The 19,733-nt window shown below is 46.1% G+C and overlaps 1 protein-coding gene and 2 long non-coding RNA genes across 7 annotated transcripts in view; 1 reads left to right on the forward strand and 2 right to left on the reverse strand.

Annotated features, from left to right (window-relative positions):
• Positions 1-2,905: 2,905 nt before the first annotated feature.
• LOC139670152 (uncharacterized) lies at positions 2,906-4,250 on the reverse strand. The gene is made up of 3 exons (XR_011697415.1): positions 4,087-4,250; positions 3,244-3,330; positions 2,906-3,146 (listed from the first exon to the last, which is right to left on the reverse strand). It is a non-coding gene; the product is annotated as an uncharacterized lncRNA (long non-coding RNA).
• A 6,524-nt stretch (positions 4,251-10,774) lies between these two features.
• On the reverse strand, positions 10,775-18,580 carry LOC139670151 (uncharacterized). 4 transcript variants are annotated; one of them, XR_011697414.1, is made up of 4 exons: positions 17,950-18,580; positions 17,380-17,565; positions 15,508-16,740; positions 10,775-15,421 (listed from the first exon to the last, which is right to left on the reverse strand). It is a non-coding gene; the product is annotated as an uncharacterized lncRNA (long non-coding RNA). The 4 variants fall into 4 exon arrangements; XR_011697413.1 differs by having other exon boundaries at positions 10,775-16,740; positions 18,373-18,580; XR_011697412.1 differs by having other exon boundaries at positions 10,775-16,740; positions 18,200-18,580.
• ARHGEF5 (Rho guanine nucleotide exchange factor 5) overlaps positions 18,310-19,733 on the forward strand; it is a 40,847-nt gene continuing 39,423 nt past the window's right edge. For both annotated transcript variants that reach the window (XM_071551460.1, XM_071551461.1), the window contains exon 1: positions 18,310-18,454. The gene's annotated coding sequence lies outside the window, so the exon portion shown is untranslated. The remainder of the gene's footprint in view (positions 18,455-19,733) is intronic.

Consider the following 19,733-nt stretch of genomic DNA (forward strand, 5'->3'; position numbering starts at 1 on the left):
AGATGCTATTCCTGTGCTACTTAGTGATACACATCAAAATGCATTGAAAGAAAGAGCTTAAATTCCAGTTAGTTGCTATGTGATGCTGACGCATTATATAGTGGCCAAATATCATGCCTGAGACACATGCTAACTCCTGACCATTACTACAAGACAGGTAGTAATTCTGACACATAATTTCAAGATGGAAAGTATAATTAACAATCTAGAGATTTATTCAGAAGCAGAAAATCTGTTTGGTCAATTAAAAACAGTTACTGAGGAATATGACATGCTCCTTCTATAGGGTGCCTGAGCAATTGCTGCTGTAGTGAAGGAAAGACGAAGAAGTCATTAGATGAAGACTTTGCTCCATCCAAAGGCAGAAGTGCAGAAAGATTTATAGAAGCATAGAATGGTTTGGGTTGGAAGGGACCTTAAAGATCATCTCATTCCTCCAATCCCCTGCCATGGGCAGGGACACATTCCACTAGCCCAGGTTGCTCAGAGCCCCATCCAACCTGGCCTTGGACACTTCCAGAGATGGGGCAGCCACAGCTTCTCTGGGCAACCTCTGGCAGGCCCTCACTACCCTCACAGGGAAGAAAATCTTCCCAATATCCAATCTAAACCTGCACTCTGTCAGTTTGAAGCCATTTCCCCTTGTCCCATCACTCCAGGCCCTTGGAAATAGTCTCTCTCCATCCTTCTTGTGGGATCCCTTCAGGTATGAATGGGCACAATTAGGTCACTCCAAAGCCTTTCCTTCTCCAGGCTGAACAATCCCAGTTCTCTCAGCCTTTCCTCATAGCAGAGCTGCTGCATCACTTTCATCATGCAGCACTGCAGGTGGGGTCTTACCAGAGTGGAATAGAAGGCAAGATCATGAGAATATTATGAGGAATACTGGCATGTTATTCCTTTAGAAGTGTAGCCTTGGGAGAGTGGTCTGGCAGCAAGCACAGGAGTAGCTGAGAGTGCAGGAATGCTACTCCTTGTGTGGGGACTGCTGCAAGGCCTGGTTGGGCAGAACCAAAAGGGAAACATCACGTTAAAGGATCAGTCACAGATATTTTGTGGAAGCCAAAGCCAGAAAACTGCCAATTGTTGGGGGCTGGACTGACTGCAGGCACCAGTGCAAAAGGCATCCAAGGCAACTGCCTGTTGTTTCAGTGATTTATTATGGACTTAGCAGGCATAAAATGGGTTTAAAAGCAAAAACATGAGGCCTCTTTGTTTTAAATGTTGGTGTTTCCGAAGGTGAACTCTATGGTGCAATTAGTCTGACAGCAAGCCAGTGCTTACCTAACCCAACAAATCCTTCCTACTGCCAAGCAAAAGCACATTAACATCAATTTCTTTCCCCCTTTTCAATAGGGAACTACTTACAACAGAGCAGTTAAACTTGCCTTTGAGTTCCTGTAATGGGGAGGGCATTCAGCTGTGGCATGTGGCAGGGATATGTGAGGAAAGGGATGAAACTGGAGGGGGGATCCTCTTAAACAGCAGAATTTGTAATGTGAAAACACAGTCCCTGTCACACATCCTGAAAACAGAGGGCAAAAGGGTCCCCAAGAAGCCAGGCTGACTGATTGGCAAAGGTAAACCAGTCCAGAAGTACTTCTGGGCCAGAGGAAAGAAATGGAGTGTGTTAATTTCCCTCTGTGGAGGGCTAAAAATGTTTAGGTGCTGTTAAATCCATTGGTTTTTTTACCTGCAGGAGAGGGCAGGGAGGCCGAATCCTTCATGTTCTCCCAGACAGTGCACCGAGTGCAATAAAACTCCATTTTGTTTTAATCCTCGATTTAACTATCAATTTAAAATGAAATTTGAAAATTTCAAAAATCTTAAAAGTTAGGTCGATTTAAACAGAATCATGACTAGAAGTCACACCTAAAACATACCTCACTGGCTGAAGGCTGTATCTGTTCTTCCAAAAGAAGAAAATTGGCTGGTGCCAGGAATACCGTGATATTTTTATCTCAAAATTGCATTCAGGAATGACAAGCAGTAAAAAAACAAAACAAAACTAAAACAACCCTGAAAAATTAAATAGAAAGGCAAGAAAACTGGCTAGAAGCTCTTTAGGAAAAAAAAGTTATTTAATTTAAATGGGATCCAATGTGAATAGTGTATTCTGAACTGAAGAACTGAGTATCCATTCCTCTCCCATTACTTTCTGTCCTAGGATTATTGAGTAGTTAACGTTCACTAATAAATCATGTACAAGATGTAGATAAAGCAGTGTTACCTAAAACAACTAATAAACAAATAAAACAGGGGAAAAAAGGCCTTTGCACATAAACTTCCATTTCAGCTGTAATCTCACATTTTCCTTTGCAAACAAACAGCATGTAGGCTTTTTCTGAAAGCAAGAAACACTTAAGAACAAATATTTTAAAACCATTGCCATAAAGTTGATAGTAGAAGGAGTGAAAGTTCAACTTTGTGTCATCATCATCATCATCATCATTATTATTACTGTTGTTGTTGTTAACAACACCTGATCTAAAACGTTTTTATCAAACCTAGAGGTCAGAGTTTAAATACTGATGATCCATTTCATGCTGCAAGTGTCTCATCCCATAATAATATACACATTTCATGGTTTAACTGCATTAGGTACAGTCAACTGAGAAAATATACAAGAAACAGCTGCAAATTATCTATGTCATTAAGACACAAAATTAAAAATGGAAAGTGTTCTCTCCCCTGCCCTGAAGTATAAACCAAAAATATTGCACATAATACTACTGCAAAATCACCCACCACAAAACTCAATTCAGAATGCTCCTTCTTCTTTCAGAGAAGGAACTATTACATCATTTTCTAATTACATATTTGTACATTTATATTAATAGCAACACGTATTGTAATAAATACATGTATTTCCATTGAGGCACTTATTTATCAATGAATACTTTTATTTAAGAAATTTTGAAAGCCTTTCACTCTTTCAAATTATTACACATACAGGTTTTCTACATAAGCAAAAAGAAATGCAAGAAAAGGTGTAACCACAAGGACATGTTTTGCCTGGAAGAGCTTCACAGCCCTGGATGAAGAACCTATCACAGGAACCTACCTCCTGCAGAGTCATTTGAAGTTGCACAACTCTGGTTCAGATTAAATACCGATGGCCTGATTCATTCTTACAATGAATTTCACTGTAAGTAATTGTAAAAACCACATTTAATACCATGACTCAGTAGGCAAAATATATTCAGCTCCTCCCGTTCAAAGCTTGCTGTGCCCCACACCCACCTCCAGCAAGGGTTCTGGCCACTCACTTTTCCCAAAGATGAATGTTTGAACTGGCAAAGGGACCAAAGGGGATTTGTCATCATGTACCTGCAACAAGGAAGGCACCCACAATTATATTGTGTTTTAAAATAGCAACACACCACTCCCATATTAGGAGTCATCAAATCATCATCAAATCATCATCAAATCCACCATAAACTTTCAATCTACAAGCCATTGTTTTTTTGGGGGGAGGGATTTAAAACAAGTACTGAGGGATCTGTGAGAGGTCACAAAGAAAGCAAAGATTTATCAGTAGGCCTATGTGTACAGCAGTTGACTGGAAATGTTCAGGGTGTCTGGAACTGAAAAAACTTCACATTACAACCACTTTTATAGCTCTGAGGTCAAAAATCAAGAAAAATAAGATGATATATTCTTATCAAATCTTTAACTTCTGGGGGTTCCAAGAGGTTAGCATTAGATAAAATTTTATTAAAAATGAATGCCATTACATGAACAACTTGCATATATGGTGTACAGTACTTAGTAAAGATAAATGCCATTCCATTAATAGCTTGGGTGCTGCTTTCTTTGAGGAACAACAGTGTGTTCATCTATTGTAAATGAAGTTCTGTCTTCTACCCAATGAAATGATTTTTATGCCTCAGTCTATCACCCTTTTCAAAAGTAAAGTTTATAGACACATTTTATACAACGTATAGTGTAAAATACGGCTTTCATAAGAACACATATAAAAAAAGACTGAATGAGTTCATTAGCTGCTCTTAACAAAGGCTCAATGGGAGGGAAAAGCAAATACAAGAGAGAGAATAAAATATCTGTGATGAAGAACTTCCAAACCTGGCCCAGGGCTGGGAGACAGCCACACAGGAACATGAATTATTGCTCAGGTCTGTGTCCTGCTGAGTTAAACCACTTCTCACGTTGCTCCGTGCGTGATCCTACACCAAAGGAATGAAAAAGCAAGAAAAAGCAGGAAGACAGAGAAAGCAGCACCAAACTACTGACACATATTGCAGGAGCAACAGCACAGCACCCCTACACACTTTTTTCAAAATACAGCAGCTGCACATGCTGTCCTGGTGCAGAGAGTCTCCAGGGAAAATTCAGACAACTGACAAAAGTCATCCTCAACTCTTACAGAGGTTTTTACATTAGGGGACCATCCGTGAAGCCAGGTGCCATCTTCAAGTGTTTCTTGGCTATACTGAAGGCTTAGAGATACAACTTTTTAAAGATGGATTGTTGTATGTAAGAAAAACATTGTTCATTCTACCACTTTTCACTTTCCATGCACAGCTTCCTCTCTGTCAGGCTCCTCTGCACAGGATTTGGAGCCTACGACATTACACACACATATAAAACCTGTAACAGTATAACCTGATATCCTGTAATATCTAATGTAATAATATGACATTGGATAGTGTATCCAATGAATTAACCTGCCTTTTTTTACATACAGTTAGTAAAATTACAGCTATGCATACACAAATTCCCTTTCCCTCTAACTGAGCGAACAAGCTTTTTACAGAAACCACATCATCTGTGTTTCCTGACTGTGTTGTTTCAGATTCTGACTTGCTCACCTTTTTGCCCTCTGGGCTTCTGTCTTCTTTGGTCTTAGTACTTCATTGTTTCTATTCCACACATCCCTTCCAGAAGACAAACTGCAAAATCTCAGGAGTGAAACTGCTGAATTTTTGAAGCAGCTCAGAGAAAAATGTATTATCAGCCCATCCTCATCCTGAGCAAAGATTAACTCTGTATTAAAAGCACAAATAATTTTAAAATATTATAAGTAATAACAAACTGAGAATAAGTCATCAAACAAAATAAGAAAAGCCCCTTATTCAAATATTGAGAAGCATTTTTAGGGCATGATTCACCTACTCCTAAGGTAGACACTAAAATAGGCTGGATGAATCACTACCTAAGACTGTCCATTTCTCCCCAGCAGTTTCAAAATCAGAAGACAGTTCAGAAGCTCTACTTGATTTTATTAAAATATTTATTTTCAGATTTGGGGACTAATTTCATCATATGTTTTTGTTGGGGGCATAGAGATATGTTTCCTCTAGTTTCTTGAAGAAATAAGGGTGTTTTTATCCACTGTCCAGCCCCCCATTAGTGACACAGGAACCAACTGGCTCATTTCAATGAAATTTAACAAGCATGTAGAGGAATCAGAGATGAGCGGGCTCATGTAGGCAGGGATCAATGCTCCTATAGCCAGGGATCAATGCTCCTACAGGCAGTGATCAATGCTCCTATAGCCAGGGATCAGTAGCCAGGTAGAGCAGAGAGCTCTCATTGGCATCCCCATAGGAGGATCAGCAGGGACAGACTGCCCTTATCCACGTTGCTTGGCAGTTTATGTAATATCTTGTCCAGGCAGCAGGTCAAAATATTTGGTTTAGAGTCACTGAATCTGTTGGGAACATGAGAAGGACATAAGGATGATTTAGGGGGAAAGGGGTTTTGGGAAGAGGGTAAAAGAAACAATCACAGAATGTGTCAATTTTATAATAAAGTATTAATTGAAATATTGGTAATAGTGAGCTCTCTCTACCCTATTTGGGGTCTTCAGACTGTAAGGATTTGGTTCTCTAACACTACATGTGGCCAGGACTTCCACTGCTGTCCACTGAAGCAGCTGATACAAGGGCTGTCACAAGCCAAATGTGGGGCTGGTTAAATCCAACTGGGTATGGAAGCTGGTGCTCCTAAAATGAAGGAGAGGACTTATACCTGGTTTTTGGTAGCCCTTCTTCTCTAGGAGATCTTGAAATACTCACAAACCTTAGAAGACGGGGACCTCTGCCTCCTAAGAGAATCTCCAAACAGATTAACAGAAGTTAATCAGAAATTAATTGCCTTCTTCTATGAGGACAGGCTGAGAGAGTTGGGGTTGTTCAGCCTGGAAAAGAGAAGGCTCCAGGGGGACCTTATGTGGCCTTTCAGTATTAAAGGTGTCTTACAGGGAAGATGGAGAGAGACTATTTTACAAAGTCCTGGAGTGACAGGACAAGGGGGAATGGCTTAAAACTGACAGAGAGCAGGGTTAGATTGTGTATTAGGAAGAAATTCTTCCCTGTGAGGGTGGTGAGACCCTGGCTCAGGTTGTCCAGGGAAGCTGTTGCTGCCTCATCCTCTGGAAGTGTCCAAGACCAGGTTGGATGGGGCTCTGAGCTATCTGGGCTAGTGGAAGGTGTCCCTGCCCATGGCAGGGAGTTGGAACTGGATGATCTTTCAGGTCCTTCCAACCCAAACCATTCTGTGATTTTATGATCTGAGAGCATGTGAGGAGAGAGCTGGTGACTTTCCTGAACCTGGGAATTCAGGACAAGCCCCATAAAGCAAGGACACTGGTTTCCTGGCAGGGCTGGGAGGTGTGAGGAGTAAACTGCACATGCTGGTTCCTGTGCTTGACAGGGCCTGGGGGCCTGGCATCCTGCTCCCAGCACCTGGCTCCGCAGGGCCCCTGCGCCCACACAGCATCCTCGCTCAGCCCCAGCAGGAATCCTGGCCAACCCCACCATGGGAAGCCACCAGGAATGGGAAGGGGGTGCCCAGACTGGCAGTACATGGCTGGAGGGAAGCAAGAAGCCACTACTGAAACCAGGCAGGAAGCAGCAAAAGCCTCATTCAGGCAGGGAGCACAGGCATGGGAGAACATCTGCAGGGATAAGAGGTTGGAAAACAATCTCTGGGAAGAAGTGAAGGAACTGGGTTTGTTGAGTCTACAGGAGACAGCTGCAAATAGGGAAGGACATGATAGTGCAATTGCAGTACATGAGGAGGTTGCTATGAAGAGAGGCAGTGATTACACTGCAGGAAGGACAAAGATAAGATCTAATCGACTGAATTTCCAGGAAAGAAAAGAAGACAAGAAAATAAAAAGGCTAGATGTTGCAAAAATGTTCTCTGAGTAAGGCAGTGCTGGAACAGATTATCTGAGAGTTGTGAAACCCCCTGTATCAGAAGCTTAAGAAGTTAACCAGACATCACTGTGCTCTCTCACTATAAAATGCACTGCCATGCTATTCCTCAGCCTTTGGGAAGCAAAAATCCACATATCCTTTTCAAAAATAAACTAAAAACAGGCACACATGTCACATGGACCATGTATGTGTGATAAATAAAAAGCTTAGCATTTGGATAACAAAACTACTGTAGTTTTACAAATCCTGATTTTACTACTACATTCAAATTCAAAATATCATTTGGATAGAAAACTTTGATCTTTCCTCTCAAAGAAATGGCCATGCAGTTGTTGAGCAAGTAAAGGCTGCCAAGATCTTTTAGTACTATTTCTATCATACAAGTTACCTCACCACACCTCCTTCCTGCAACCAACCCTTCTCCAGTTATCTCCTGCTCCCATGTAGTGACCTGCAGAGAAGCACTGGTAACTTCTGTGTTCTTTGGAGCACTTTTATTCCTGTTGAAATGCTTGTGGGCTGGGCCAGTCTCACAGCAAGGTTATGCAGTCATCTCTTCACCATCTGATGTTATGGAGCCACAACATACCTCAGGCACTGGAAAAAAACAGATCATATGGTTCTTTTGGTATCCACTACAGAGAATACTCCCAAGATACAAAGTTGTGGCACTCAGACCTTCCCACTCCCTTGGGAGTAACTGAGGCTGTCAGAACATATTAATGGAATGGAATACCTAATGGACAGAGTTAGGAAGGGTTTTTTTGGAGATGTTGAGGGTGTCTATCATTTAATCAGATCCTGAGTACAGTCTAGTCTTTCACCACCAAATGGTCCCACTACCAGTAACTCCATCGTGCAGCTGGCTAGGTCTGTGTGCTGATTGGGCAGCTTGCTGCAATTCCATGGACAATACCAGAAGCTTTTCCTCCGTCCATTTTATTGACTGACCTCCAGTGACTTAGGGAGACACTTGGCTCATGTTTGTGAGTTCAGGCCCAGTGCTACCTGAAAACACAGACAGCCCACATCTGTTGGGACACAGGGTAAAAAGTCCTTGGGGAGATGGAAATTTTGGAGAGTGTGGTGCAGGCTGTACTTCAAGGCTTCACCCTCAGGACCAGCACAGGATCAGTGATGATGATGATAATGATGATGATGATAATGATGATGATGATGATGAACTACAGCTCATGGGTCTGATCTGATCTGTGGGGAGCCATTCAGGTGCCTCTGTGCCTTCTGGCTCCATCAGAGTCCATTAGCTTGGGCTCTTCACTGTGGGCTTCCAGACCCAAACTGAAACAATCTAGGCATATTCCCACTTACAAACCCTGTGAGGATAAGATGGGCCTTCCCAGAGCCAGTTCTGGTATCTCTGAACTTCAGGGACAGCATATCCACAAAGTGGATAAGCTGCCTAGACACATTGAAGGCAGCTCATTTGATGAGCTCTAAAAAGAATGTTGAGTGTTCAAAGTCATGTACAGATATTATCTACTGAGGACATCACGCCTTTGCAAAATAGCCTGGGGAGTATGATTTAGCACTGTTTTATGATGAACACACCAGCAGAAAGAGGCAAGCATACTGGTCAAGGACTCTGGAACTGGTGACAGATGGAAGATGAGAACCCATGAACTCCAGCCTGCAAGCTCTTGACCCAAGAACCCTTAAACTGAAAAATCAGTTCATGGCTTTCACTCTCATAAATGCGGTTTTTCATGTGGTGTTTGGGGCAATTTTATTCCTCCCTCTATTCCAGCTGATTGTGACTTTGCCCCAGCTGAAAATAAGGAGACCCATCACCTAAAAATTCATATGAAAATTAACACACTTTGAATAGAGAGCCCAGATGGGAGGGAAACCCCTTAGGTGCTGTAACTGTGGAAAGGGTTTTGATGGGAATTCTGACCTGACTCAGCATCAGCTGGTTCACACCAGAGAGAAGCATGAGAGCTGGAGCCAGGGTTCTTGTCTCACTCAGCATCAATGAAACCATCTCAGCTGGAAATCAACCCCTGAATGGAGTGTGGTCACTTTGAGTCCTGCAAGGAAGGCATTCCTTCACTCCTGCACCAGAGATGGGATAAAGACAAAGATATTCAGGCCACTGTTGGGAGTCTTACAGGGAATATGAGGCACAACCCCAGACACTACAGAGAGCAGTCTGACAATGCTCCAGGGCAGAGGGGTAACAGGGCTTGGATGTGAGTACTCTACTGAGATCATGGGCCTGAGGAGATCATGTGGGTTCTTTGTGCATCACTAACAAGGAGGAGGTCCAGGGAATGGAACAGCAAACATCTAGATCTCATATCCACCGGCTTACAGCTGTGACAAGCTAACCTTTAAACAACTTCTTAGTCTTTGTTTCTTTATTCTCTGATTTTTTGGGGGCTGCAACTCACCTGTCCCAGGCGGTGTGGAAATTTCTGAAAAGAGTCTCTGTGACAAAAGCACATTGAGCACAGGACAAGGATGTGGTCCCTGCCTAAGCCAGTTTACAATCTGAGCCTCCAGTGTAATGCAGCAAGGTTTTTTCTAAGGTAAAAAACTGTTTTTATAGGGTCATCCTGCTTTTATTTTTTTATTTGCAGTATTATTCGTGTGCCATTTTTAACTAAATGCAAAGAAAACTAAAAATATCACAGAGCATGAATCACAAGAAAGGCCCTTTCTGTGTTAAGGACAAAAGCCTTTGTGCTTTTGCTGATATAAAACAATGCTGCTTCAGTCTGCCCTTCCAACAATGGCATCAGAGCTCCAAACAAACAATACTTCCCCAGGCCATGTGCATGGGTGTGTTTCTCTGCAAGCTCACATGCATCTTTACAATCCACCATATGGGAAAAGTTTCTTTTTCCATAGCTGAGTGGAGTATGGGGCATGGGGAATCCTCCCTTGGTATAAAACAGGCCAACATCACAGAGGTGATTTCAGGAACCTGTGCTCACCCTTCTATTATTAGATTTGTGGGCCATTACAGGATCCATGTGAACTTTAGGGCCTCCAGGAAAGCTGCCATGAGTGGCCTAGCTGGAATTTGGTCTTGTCTTACCATGGTCCAGTAGAGAACAGGCATTTTCAAGGTCTACCAAGGGATCAGAAACTAAGTGAATTTGGGGTACAGTAAGGGCTTGTCTCACAGAAGATCTCTGTGACCACAGTTATGCACTCCAGGAAGACCCTGATGAGTTGTATTATCCTGGACTGACACCATGCAGGTGTTCTGGAGAACCACAGCATGGACCTTTTGGCAGTTTCTGCAGCAGGGTGAGGGTTCAGTGATATATGGTTAGGATTGGGTGTTGAGAATATCAGGATGGGGTAGAAGATCAAGGGCCACCAAACTTCTGCACAGTAGGGGATGAAGAGGGATCAGGCAAAGCCTAGAGGAAACAGGTTTTCTCCTGTTGCTGTTAGGAATAGGAGAAATAATTTGCTGTACAGGGGAGGGTATCCCAGGCAGTAGGATTTGCTTCCAGTGCCCAACTACCCCCCTCTGTTCAGGAAAAGACTAGGGACTGGTTTTTTTAGGCTAAACTTGATTTCCACCATGCTCAGACAGGGAGTGAGCAGCCAGTCTGCAGCCTCACACACTTGTTATGTGTGCCAGCTTAATTCACGTGCCTTGAGCTGAACGAGGGGCTCACGTTTCCTTCTGTGCCTAAAATCACAGAGATTTTATTTTGAAAAAAGCTAAAACTACAATAAAATGGTAAATCTTTCTTGAACACTCTCACAGACAGCCTCAGCAGTCATCCAGTGCAACTGCCTGCCCGAGCCTAACAAAAACTCTGAGAGGAACAGGCAAGTTGTTCTTTAAAGCTGCTGGTGTGACGCTGTACTGACCTCATCAACATACAGGAACACATACAACGAACAGGATGGTGTTTGTGTTCCTGTTCTCTCACCTGGATGCAGCCAGGAAACAGCACCAGGAACAGCTTCCCATGAGGGGGCACTACACTATTACACATTCAGGCCTCCACCTCAAGGTCTTTGCATGACACTGAACGTCGAGGGAGGCACATTTCAGGCTTTGTTTATCCTCCCCTGCAAAAATTAAGCTTATGAGAAATTACAATGTTTATCTCACGAAAAGTTACATTATTATGAGGGATTTTATCCACGAAAAAAAGCTAAAACAAAACACCAAATGCTACATCCAGGTCACAGGAAGGATTTGGGATTTCTGTTAATTTCATAGCCATTCAAGAGGATCTTAGTACAAACTAGCAAATTGTGTGTGCAATTAACAGGGAATCCTCTTTACTGGTGAATGGGACAGATTAATCTGTTTGTGGGATGGATTTTGTGTCTAACCACTGAGAGGAAGGAAAGTGAAGGGCTGATCTGAGTCATTACTACTGACTGACACCACAAGCAACACCACTTGGATGGACATCATCATATGAGCATTTCAGCTACGAAGAGGCCTAGCACAGTGGTTTCCCAGTGAGCAGGGACTGGATCACTGGATGGGCTTTCAGCAGCTCTGGACTAGAATAAGATTGCCTGCAGTGATGTGATTTTGCCTGTATTCCACTTTTTCCTTACAGCGATTTACTTTTAGGGCTCACAGTTGAGCAGAAAGCCTGAAGAAATGACTGGCCCACCTGGACAGAACAGAAAGGCAGATTGAAGTGTCCTGGTTGTTCTGGCAGCAAATTGATTTGTTATTAGCATCATTTCTACAGAGGGCTTTGAGTGTCATACACCCCCTAACTTAAGTTATTGCCATGAACGTCCATATATACAAGAAAAGTTCAGAGGAAGACTCTGCTTAAGTTCTTCCCTTAGCAAATGTGGAGTGGAAGTGTTTTGAGTCCAAGGAGCCTTCTCCTGGACTTCTCAAAGAAGAAAAGGAGAAAATGGCTGTTATCATGGGTCTTCTCTATTTAAGCCTTTTCTCACTCCTAAAGGAGGGAAATATCAGTGGGTGAGGGGCAGGTAAAGTCAAGCAGCAAGGCTGTTAAGAGCCTCAATCCGGCAATTATCTGCATGTGGATCTGAAAGAGGGAGATGTATGGATGGAATGGTCTGGGAAACTATTTACTGCACCAAGACATAACATTAGGGCTCTGCTTCAGGTCTGCATCTCATCCAAGCAATTATCTTCTGCACAGCTCTCTGTCCTTCTGCAGCCACCATGCAGGAAGGACGGCTGGACACGACACTGGCAAATCCCCATTTATCTGTTTGCTCATCTCCACCAACTTCCTCCATCCCAAGAGGTCAAATTCACAGGCCACCCACCCCACCAGTATGCAGGGAGAAGCCGATTCTTCAATGTCTGTGGGATCAGGAATACCGCAGGAGTAGAGGAAATGACAGCTTTAAAGAATTACAGCCCAAGCTCTGCATGGAGCCCCAGCAGAAAAAAAAGCACAGAGGGGCCAAGCTGTGAACAAATTAGTCTCCTGTCCAGGGGAGGCAATATTTAAGACAGGGATCTGAAGAACTGGATCCCAGACAGCTGGAAACACCACAGCAGCCTCACTGCCTGAATCAGACTCCACAATATCCTCAGGAAGCTGCTGCTCCCCAGCGCTGCAGCCCACAAAGCTCTCAGCTGTTCTCACAGACCTTTGAAGGCCACGTGTGTGCGAGATCACAGAAGGATTTGGGGAAAAAATAGCTTTTTGCAGTGTTCAGAATCACAACACAGAAATTGAAAGCACCACAGGAAACCACGAGCTGCCTCCTAAAACTTTCCTGGGAGCTGCAACAGAGGGTTTCAGTCTGTGAGAGGTAGTACCTGCCAGGAACAAGAAACTGGGCTATCCTTTGCATAGATCAACTCACTGGGGGAAAAGGATAAGGCCAAAGATTTCCTTAAAATTTGGAATTGCCTGTGTGGATTGCTGTAAAAGAACAGCTGCTTGGAAATGTTTGCATAAGCACTTCGCATTAAGATTTTTCAAAATTTTGTTGTGGTATTTCTAGATAGTAAGATCAATGTTGTGATTCTGGATTACCAAGAATTAAAACTTTTGATTATGAAGTAGGCAAAGCCCATTAAAAGCTTTCCCATCTTTCTCCTTGCTCAACTACTCAGTCCTCCAGTAGAGATGCTTTTTTCTCTCCATGGCTTATCTTAATAGTATGAAGCACTGGGGGGTTTACCCTGTATTTATGTTTTGGATCCTTGTCTACAGATATTGCCTTGTATTTCCCAGGTCTCCTGATGTGTGTGGACAACAGGCCAGGAATTACTGCAACAGTTTCTTACTCCATAAAAATGACATTCAATGTAAAGTACCAACAATGCCCTTATTTATGTTCTTGGTCATAAACCAGCTTTTCCCTGCACTAATTTTTTGGAATTGGAAAAAAAAAAGTGCAGCTTGTGTTATTTACCTGCAGGGACACTTCAATGTAGGTTTCTATATATTAATTAGGTAGGAATAGGGCTTAAAAAGCCATATATTCAACATGAAGGAAGGAAGGAGCATGATGTTACACTGCAGTAGGTACATGAAACATGGTGTCTGCCAATTTGGCTGAGGAAAATCATCCTAAAAATGTAAAATCTTACTCCTATTTCACTGAAAATTCAGTTGCTGAGCTGCTGGATACTGTTTGTGAGCAGGAAACACTATGCAGGTGTCCATTTGTACCGAGTCCTTATTGCTTTTTGTATGAAAACAAATGGATGAGGCTGAATAAGGATTATAAAGATATGTAATTTTGGTGGATTATTTTGGTCCTGGCTTTATTCTACATGAGCAAACACAGTGTTTTCTCTAGGTAATTTGTTGGCTGCAGGCTAGCTGGGATTCCCAGGACAGAAGGCACTTGAGAACCCATTTCAGTCTGTGCCTGCTTCTCTTGGGATGTACTTGCTCTCTGACACACATGGGTTTTGTCTCAGAGCTGATGTTATTCAATCTGATTATGTGGGTTTATAACTAGTTTCACACAGGAAAGAATCTCTAGCCATATCACCTGAAGGGCTTTCCCAGTTCTCTGTTTTACTGAGCCTTTCTGTCACAGCCACCTGGACATATCACTGAATAAATTTCAAGAAAGATTCCAGAACTTGTCTATATGAAGTCCACAGTTTCTTGAACACTTGGTATAAGTGAGGACTCTGCCAGACAACAGTAGGAGCTCACCCTTAAAACTGCACCCACATACAGCTGGCACTGAAGCAGATTCTAAGACCGGCACAATCTCACTTCCATAAATGAGGAACTTCCTGTAAGTAAACCAAGAAACAAAAGCTAATACTGCTCCTCCCTAGCTGCTGTCATCTGGGGAAATCAGAGCATGAGATACACCTTCATCTGAACCAGGGAAGGTCAAACCCATATCTCTGAGAGATGGTTTGCACACTCCAACAATGTACTGCATCCTTTCTGTCCTACCAGACTGAATCCAAAGCAATGGCTGTAAGAATAGAGAACCTCTGTCAATCACAAGGCTGTATTCAAGATGAAAACAAAAAAAAATTAGTAAAGCGTGGAAATGTGACATATTTTCCTCTTTTAGCCCAGCACCTGCACAAGGCTGTAGCTGTAGCAAGAAGTTCACTGCAGTTCCAAAGCTGAGCTGAGGCTGGGAGAGTCTGCATTTCCCTGTGCGCTGCTGTGAAAATGCAGTGCTGGGTGCTGGGATTCTGCTCACTGCTGAGGGAGAGCTGTAAACAAGGGACAGGAAAGGAGACGACTGAGTGTTACCGCTGGATGTTCCCAGCAAGCCTTGGAGGAAATGAAGGAAATGGCCGGACCTGACTCATCGGGGATGGGTGTTTTACTTGCTGCTTGTGTAAACTTACTCCAGTTCAGCTTCCAGTCCACTGTTCTGTTACTTTCCATTATTACAAAGGTTTTTCTTGTCATATACGCAGGTTTGCACCTGCTTGGAATAAGGCACAGCTGCCAAACATGCCTAGGGAAGTGACTTGGTTTCCCAAGGAGGTCTAAAGCAGATGATTTAATTAATTTTAAGATCCTTAGACAACTCCCTTCTTCTGCAGTACTTCTGACATGTCAGCAGCTTGACCAAGAGTTACTGCCAGGTTCTGTCCTGCTCTCAGCCTGGCTTTTTACATGAACAACTGTGTGCTTTGCATGTAGTAGAATTAAACCCAGAATAATGTCTGCTGTGGAGCAGCGAAGACGTGCCAGCACAGGGCTTCAGCAGGACGGGATGTTTACAAGGAGGATGTCTGAGTGGGAGGGTCGTGTCCAAGCTGCCTCTCAGCCTGCTGATAGCTCAAGACTCTGCAGGAAGAAGGAGCACATCAGGGTACAGCTCATGTTACTGCTGGGCCTCTTTGCAGTAGGAGTGTTTCCTTGGAGGGACATACCAGGTACTCGAGTGGTGCAGCCCAGGGTTTGTGGGGCTGAGACATGACACAGTGCAGTCCAATCCACCTGGGACACCTCTGTGCTGCTCTCTGACCCACTTCCCACTAATGCTGGTGCTCCACTTGCCAGGGGAGGACCCCTGTGCTGTGGGATCCACTGGCCAAAAATCCCTGACTTACTGTTGCTCATCTTCTTAAAGGAGAATGGGGGATAATCCCAACATGGAACAGGACCTCTCCTGCTTACATTGTGTAGGATTCCAGATGTGCAGATTTTCTAAACATAAGAAAACCATTTCTTTTACTGTGAGGTTAGTTAAACTGCCCCAGATTGTCCAGAGATTATTGTGGAGTCTTGAGATATTAAAACCCCAACTAGACACAGTGCTGGGCAGCTCCAGCTGGCTATGCTCTGAGACAGGGGGTGGGATGGATGGTCTCCAGATGTGCCAGTCAGACTCAGGGATTCTGGAGTCCACCTATTCTTCACTGACCTCCCTTCCATGTCACTGGCAGAAGCTCCTCAACGGCACTGCAGTAATTTTGCACAGGCCCACACAGGAGTCCAGTTCCCACTGAGTTAGGGAAGAAGAGCTTGGCCCACAGAAGGATACAGGCAGTGAATACTGACAGCTCCCCATTTCAGGCACTTCTTCATCCAAGGTAAGGCATGAAGAGAACTCAGGCACTCAAACTCTGTGCAATGGCCAGAGAAAGCAAGATATCGCAGGATATGATCTACAAAAGCAAACAGAAAACTGCTTCTGCAGATGCTGGAGGTGCCAAAAATAGGGGTAAAGGTTAAGCCTTTCTTAGACAATGAGTTGCCTTTTCTGGATGACAGAGGTGCTGTTTTCCAGTCAGGATGACCAATTCAAGCCCACTGCCAGCTGCTGGGATCTTACAAAATGCATTAGGAAGAAACATTACCTATTTATGTAATGCCCCAGAAGTCTGAGTGCCAGCCTAAGAGAAATGTGATCTAGAGTTGACTTCCCAGTAAGTATTTCATGGCCTTTGGGAATCTGAAGCATCCCTTCCCTCGCTGTTGTCAGTAAATGCAGTGATGTGGAATAGGAATCTCAATGGCAGGAGCTGATCCAGTCTTCTGGAAAAAGTCATCCAGAAAAATGAAGGAGTTATTGAATCAAAAGGCAGCAACAAGCATGAGTATGATGTTGCTGGTCAGACCAAGCTCCCTCTTCTCTTTTGCTGGACTCTTCAGAGCACACCCTGGAGGGAAAAAAAAAGACTTAGCAAAGAGATGACTCTGGATATCAATTTGAGGAGACAGAAAATACAGTATAGGTAAAGCCACCCTCAGTCACCTGTTGAGCATAATTCTCTGCACACCTTGCATTCTTGGTGAGCAAAGATCTGTGGTGAGGTAAAGGGCATCCTCACATAAATCCTGTACCCCTTTAAGCAAATCCAGGCATATATGCTGCAATTAGTAACACTAGGGCAGTGAAGAACAAAGCAACTTACTCTGTTTATTTTGCCATGGAATGAAAACCCCCAGAAACCCCAACACTTCTGAATTCTCCCTTTTTCTTTTATGATCACAGTAATCAGCTGCATCAGTTTCCCTTTTTCCTGCTACTCCCAGACATCCCAAACACATACTGCCTTGTATCGAGTTGTCCTCCCCTTTTCTTCTTTCCCTTTGTTTTCTCTGACAGGCTCTGTTCCACACTCCCACGTGGGGGGAAATGTCCCTGCAGACTGTAAGCCCCTGTCCCTGCAGTCAAACAGGCAGACAGGGACAGAATTTACTAGGAACTGATGTGCTGTCCCCTTTCTGCCCATTGCTGAGCATAGCCAGACAAAGCTTTGATGCAGTCAGGGCTCCTCAGGATATCACCTGTTTACCTAGGAGAGAATTGCAGCGCTGGATCCAGCTTTTAATGCAGCCTAGAGAGGTGTTTTTATCCATGTCCCGCTTAATTTCTTCTGAATTCAGATGTTTCATTCATTTACAACATTTCTTTGACGATCTTGGATGGAATCCTGTAAAGCCTGGGACAACCCAGCGTTCTTCCTTAAAACCCCGGCTGCCTTTTGGGAGGAAACACAAAGGCTTCACGCATGCAAAGTTAAGGAGCGGGAAAACAACTCGGCTAATGAAGGAAACTTAAAAAAATAAAAAGCCCCTCTGTTTCTTGAGCGGGGACCGGTGGGTCAGGTGCACCCTGAGGCAAAGCAACCAAGCGCTAAGAGCTCGCTCCCCCCGCCCAAACCCGGCGACATGCAGTTATTACAGAATATTCCGAGTTGAAGGGAGAATCGAGTCCAGCGCTTAAGTCCTGCACAGGACCATGCCCTGTCACACCATGTGCCCGAGAGTTGTCCAAATGCTTCTTGAGCTCTGGCAGCCTTGGTGCTGTGACCACTGCCCTGGGGAGCCTGTACAGTGCACGACCACCCTCTGGGGTAACCAACCTGAACCTGCCCTGCCACAGCTCTTCCAGGTGTTCCCTCGGGTCTGTCCCTGGTCACCCCAGAGCAGAAATCGGTGCCTGTCCCTCCTGAGGAAGCTTCAGATGCTGTGAGGTCTCCCCTCAGTCTCCTCCAGGCAAACACATCAAGTGCCCTCAGCTGCCCGTGTGGCTTCCCCTCCAGGCCCTTCACCCCTATTCATATTACTGAATTAAAAAAAAAGGCAAAGAAAAAAGAGAAAGAAGGAAAATACCTTGCGCTGGGACGCGCCGGGAGCGGGAACAGGACCCGCCGCGTCCCGGCCCGGCCCGGCCCTGCCCCGCTGTGGGAGCGCGGCCGCGGCCCCGCTCGCCAATCAGGGCGGCCCTGCCGCCTTCCTGTAGGTGTGCCCGGCTCACCTGGGCCCGCTCGGCGCTCATGACATACCTGTGGCCCCGCGCAGGGCGGCGGCCGAGGGGCGCCGGCGGGGGCAGCGCTGCCCCGGCCCCGCGGTGCGAGCCCGGCGCAGGTACGGCGGGAGCGGGCGGGGAGCGGGGGGAGGCGCCGCCGTGTTCCCGGGAAAGGCGCGGCGGTGTTCCCGGGATCGGCGCTGCCGGGCTCCCCGCGGAGGCGCGGGCCTGGAGCCCCGCGGAGCCCGGGCGGGCCGGCGCGGACCGAGGGGCGACTGCCCCGCGGGGCCGGGGCGGGGGCGGCGGGCGGGGAGGGGAACAAGGGGCAGGGAGGGGGACAAGAGGGAGAAGGAAGGGGAGGGAGGGCAGGCGGCCGACCCACCATTTTAGGACCCGAGTGGGGACGGGAGGAGGGATCTCCCGGGAAGGAGCTCCTCACTCCTCTCGCGGCGGGCCTGGTGCGGGGGCGCTGCGGGAGCGCCGGTGCGAGCAGAGGGGCAGCGAAAGGGCGGCTGCCGCATCCCTGGCGGGGGTCCCCATCTTTCGCCGTGGCCACATCCCCGGCGGGGGTTCCGCATCCCTGGCGGGGATCTCTATCCTTGGCGGGGGTCCTACATCCCTAACAGGGGTTCTCATCCGTAGCGCGGTTCTGCATTCCTGGCGGGGGTCCCGCATCCTTGGCAGGGATCCCCATCCCTCTCAGGAGTCCTTATCTCTGACGAGGATCCCGCATCCCTGGCGGGGATCCTCTGTGAGGGTCCGCATCCCTTGCGGGGTCCCCATTCTTCGCGGGGTCCGAAATCCTTCGCGGGGGTCCCTATCCCTAGTGGGGTTCTGCATCCCTGGCGGGGGTCCTCATCTCTGACGTGGATCCCGCATCCCTCGCGGGGGTCCCGCATCCCTCGCGGGGCTCCGCGCCCCGACGGCAGCGCCCATCCCGCCGCCGCCCCCCGCTCCTCCGCCCGCCGCGGGCTGCGGGCAGGGCCGGGAGGGCAGGCCCGGTCCCAGGCTCGGCTGCCAAGCAATCGGAGCCTCTTCCCGCAGAAATAGTGCCTCCCACGCAGGAGCGAGATCCCACGGTGCTCGCCGGGTTTTCCAGCTCCCGCCGGGAGCCGGTGCGCCTGAACTCTGGACACCTCGTTGTTTTTCCTCCTCGCCTCGTGACTTTTATGGCCTGTCACGGAGCGAAAGCAGAGGAACGCAAGATCCCTGCCCGCTGCTCGCTTCCTGCCCCTTCCCGCAGCCCCGGCCACCGCGGCAGCTCCGGGGGCAGCCCCCGAACAACCTGCCGGGGGGATTCGGAGCTCCCGCGGCATCCCTGACTCATCATCCCCTTCCCAGCACCTGTGTTGGTCCTTGCGTGTGATGCTTCGTTTATTCCCAGATGGTGGCTAAAAC

This window comes from Pithys albifrons, chromosome 3 (assembly GCF_047495875.1).
Source record: "Pithys albifrons albifrons isolate INPA30051 chromosome 3, PitAlb_v1, whole genome shotgun sequence".
Classification (NCBI taxonomy): domain Eukaryota; kingdom Metazoa; phylum Chordata; class Aves; order Passeriformes; family Thamnophilidae; genus Pithys; species Pithys albifrons.